Here is a 4,455-nt window from a genome sequence, read left to right as displayed (position 1 = left end):
AAAATAGTAAATCGCAAAAAGTTTTAAATAATCAGGTATGTGACGAAAATCAACCGAATTGAAAATTAAATCGTATTTTGAAATCGACAATAGTGTTATGAATTTCGATCGATTTCATATTCCATTTTTGTTCCATTTCTACATTTTTTTCGTCATAAAAGCTACTTTGGTGAAAAAGCAAATTGATATTTTTTTAACGTTAATTGGTATTGTAAATTAAATTTAAATAAAATGGCTTTGATTGCAGCAATTTCTGTAATTCTTTTTGGAAAAAAAAATTAAATGAAAAAAGAAAATATAAGACGCAAATCTTTAAGGGACAAATCAAATCCTTTAAGTTTACCAGATAAAATGCAAGTATTTCATGTTTTATATTTTACTTTTTATATTTTAAATCTAATTTTTAAAGATTCATTGAACATTTTCGCTTGAATAGAAAGGGGCAATGATTGTAAGTATTAATAAAAAATAGATCTTAGCATTATTTATTCATAATTAAGATTTGTGATTACAAGATGGATATTAAAGCCGTTGATGCAACTCGACCTGGAAGTAGTCATGATTCATTTATTTTCAGTATGAGCACAGCATGAAACTTTTTAATTACATCATATGAAAATGGAGAACGCGGTTCGTGGTTGTTAGCTGATTCAGGTTACCTACTTGAACTATTTGTTATGACACCCTACAGGAATCCAAGAACTATTAGTCAACAAAGGTTTAATAAAAGATATACTTCTGAGAGAAACGTGGTCGAAAGGACAATTGGAGTACTGAAAAGTCGATTTAGGTGTTTGTCTAGAACACTTTGGTATTCACCTTTAAAAACTGTACAAAGTATAAATATTTGTTGAGCTTTGCACAACTTGTGTAATACCCTTAAAATTCAGCATCCCATTGAAGATTTGGAAGAACATTTAGATGATGGAATGGACGAACAAGATGAAAGCTATGAGACTGATAACACTTTATCTAGCTCCGCAAATATAATACGCGATAATATTGCTGAGAGTTTAATTTAAACAATGGAAATAAATTTAATATATTAATTGAATGTATTAATAATATTTATTAAAAATTGAAATACTTAAGTTTAATTACATTTCTATTTTTTTTTTTGTAATTAAGAAGCTCTGATTCTAACTGTTTTTCTTTTATTTCCAAGTCTTTCTTTTTATGATTATTTTTTTCAAGAGTAGCTATTTCTATTTCTTTATTATGTCTTTTAATTTAATTTGTTATACATATTTATTGTTAAATTGTCTATAGATTTGTACACTCGTCTTATATTGCTTCCTATTACATCCAATTTATCATCACTTCTTTTGCATACTTCAATAAACATTTTAAAAGAATCAGGGAGCTCTTTTCCATTTTTTACATCATCTTGAATATATCCTTTAATGCTTTCTTTTATATCTTCACCATTTCATTTTATATACCCGTTTAGATGTACTAGGTTTTTCACATGTAAAGTCATCTTCCCCTTTATATTTGTCCGGTCTATTTATTGTATTATTTATTGTACTAATCTCTTCATCAGATGACAATACCCTATTATTGATATGGAGTTCTCCATCAGCTAAAGAGTACAGTCCACAAAGCTGGCCTATTAGATATATATATTTGGTTAAGTGGACCCCCTCCTGTTGCTGGTTCCTGGTTGAAATTTTTTATTAGTGCAAGCTTTCCAATCTCGACATACTTAGTAACATATAAAAGGACATTTTATGAAGCAATTTTTATGCATAACAACTTCTTACTTACTTTCTTCCAGCCATTTGTATCATGAATTGAGAGCCCAAAGCTATTCTAATCGGTAGTCAAATCAATCACCAATTTTCAACGTCTAACTTCAATAAATTGTTTTAATGCGTCCTCCTGTAGAGAATTCTTATGTTTTACCCTAAATGTTTGCAAAAAATATTTCATTTTTCCTTATAAAACAAAACTTACTTACATTTTTATAATTTTCGTTGAAGTAAAAACGAATTAAAATCGACATTGTTGATTTAAATCACATGGGTAAATTATATTTTTTAATAGGACAAAATGGAATATGAAATTGATATAACAATTCGACGAATGTTAACACATCACATCTATTATTGATTTCAAGACGATTTGATGTCTAAATCGAATTTTATCATATACCTGAATATAGGAAATGAAATACATATATAGGTTGAACGCTATTCATTCCTGTAATATTTCATAGGTTGTGATTATATAACATACGCGTATTAGTAAATGTCTATGAAATTTGTATGAAAAAAAATACACAGGGCAAAATATTTTTAGTCCTGAGATCAAGGCACACTATTCTTAAGGATTGAATTTCGATTAATAAAGGTGAGACAAACATGACACAAAAACCTGATGTGATAGAAAAATTCTAATGGTAGATTCGAATCCTTCCTTTCGACTTTTTTCTTGACCTGTGTTATTAAAAAATCGGATTAAAATTCGAATGTTCCTCTAGAATTCTATCTAAAATCTGAATAGTGAGGAAACTTTGTGTATCCGGAAAAGTCTATAAAATCACTCTGAAATATGAGTTCAAAAAATAAAAATAAAAATAAAATGTTCCGATCAATGTTATTGTAGCTTCTCAAAATTCCGAATTATGTAGATAGTTCACAAAAAAAAATTAAAATTTTAAAATTATTGATTTTATTTAAAATTGATTCTGTTTATCTTTTAAAAACCAGAATCGTATTTTAAGAAGAAAAAATATTAATTACATACAAATTTCAATTCCACTTAAAAAACTGAAAGAGGTTTCATTGCGAAAGAATTTTTGGTTTTCTTTTTCTTTCTATTTTCCAACAAAATTTCTAAATTAAAATTTTTCAACTTTTAAATAATAAATCCCAAATTGATTACAATAAAATTAAGAATGATTGACCTGTTATGTAAAAAAGCGGTATTATTTATTAAAAAGCCGGATTGATATCTAAGTCGGGATCAAACATTAAAAAGAGGAATAATCCCGCTTTTTAAAGGTTTAGAAACATATTTTTTTAAAGGCCTATGGTTACGGTGACCTTATACAAAATACAGAACAGGAGAAAATACAATACACTAACCACCATTTTCTAAATCAGGTTACTTTTAACCGGGAAAATTGGTTTTGAGGCTTAAGCCAAATATGGACCGATCTCTATAAAATTTTGTGAATAGATTTATGTTTATATTATATTATATTTATTTGTGCTGGATTTCATCGCGATATTAGTGTTTATATGTGAATTTTGTATGGGAGCTAGGGTCAAATGAGGCCCGATCTTTATGAAATTTGGCAAGGTCTTCAAGGCTTGTATAAAACTTGTTTGAGCTTCTTTCCATTGAAATATAGATATATTTAACATAATTATTAGCTCTTTTCGGAGTGTTCTGTTGCATGGGGGCTAGGTGAAATAATAGACCGATTTTAACCATTTTCAATAGGCTTCGTCCTATTGAACAGTGTGTTACAAACATCAGCACAAACCTAATATACCCTTCCCACTAAAGTGGTGTATGGTATAAAAACTGTATTACCTACATTTGTGTCAGAATTTTTTAATATTTATGTATTTTTATGTAAAACTGGAAAAATGACGAAATACTGAACAAATACAGAACATTTTCAAGTTTCCTGGTAAAGAATAATTTATACAGAACAGGGCTCCAAATACAGTACCGTTCTGTATAATACAGAACGTCTGGTCAACGTACCTATGCACATTGGTTTAAAATTCGATTTTTCTGGCCAAAATGTAATTTTTTCATACTCTTTTTTCGCAAATTTTTTATGACATCCATAAAAAACACTTCAAATTATTAAAAAATTAATTTTGTTTTTAAAACCCGTTACTTCCTGCTACTCAACAGGTGCTCAAACATTGAACTTTTTAGTATTATTGAAAAATCTAGTGCACTTATTGTAACTTAAGTATTTAATTAAATGATTCTGTAGCTTACAAATAAAAAGATTTGAACAAAGTTTTTTATGAATTGTAAAACTAATGGTATGTATTTATTAAATGTAATATAATAAATTTCAAATAACAAACAGATATAGAAAAAAACTATCTTTTTTTTATTTTTATTTTTCGATAGACTAGCTATACCCAGTGTGCTTTGCTACCCTAAAAGGAATATGTATAAATAAATACCAGATTTATTATATGTTACATATGAAAGATGTCAAGCAAATTATTGCAAGTTCGCCAGTTTCTATCTATCGCCAATTTCTATCTATCTATAAAAAATTTGAATAATATAAGAGTTTCCAAGATGCACGAAATTTTGTATTTAATTCATATATGTTGTGCCAAGCCACCCATTGAAAGTCCGCCCGTTATGCTCTAAATGTTCACATGAATTTCAAAGTTCTCCATGTAAAATTTGAAGATTCTAGCTCTAATAGTTTCTCAGATATACGAATTTTTCTATTTGATTCATGTGGGG

At 28.0% G+C, this 4,455-nt stretch overlaps 1 long non-coding RNA gene across 1 annotated transcript; it reads right to left on the bottom strand.

The window, feature by feature from the left end:
• Positions 1 to 1,149: 1,149 nt before the first annotated feature.
• Positions 1,150 to 2,003, bottom strand: LOC119602779. Its single transcript, XR_005231367.1, has 3 exons — positions 1,961 to 2,003; positions 1,768 to 1,881; positions 1,150 to 1,704 (listed from the first exon to the last, which is right to left on the bottom strand). It is a non-coding gene; the product is annotated as an uncharacterized LOC119602779 (long non-coding RNA).
• Between the last annotated feature and the right edge of the window lie 2,452 nt (positions 2,004 to 4,455).

Source organism: Lucilia sericata, unplaced genomic scaffold, assembly GCF_015586225.1.
Source record: "Lucilia sericata isolate MDLA Ls3-8-SP2 unplaced genomic scaffold, ASM1558622v1 Contig000252F_arrow, whole genome shotgun sequence".
Classification (NCBI taxonomy): domain Eukaryota; kingdom Metazoa; phylum Arthropoda; class Insecta; order Diptera; family Calliphoridae; genus Lucilia; species Lucilia sericata.
Note: the sequence above shows the minus strand (reverse complement) of the source record. Positions and strands in the feature narration are given on the sequence as shown.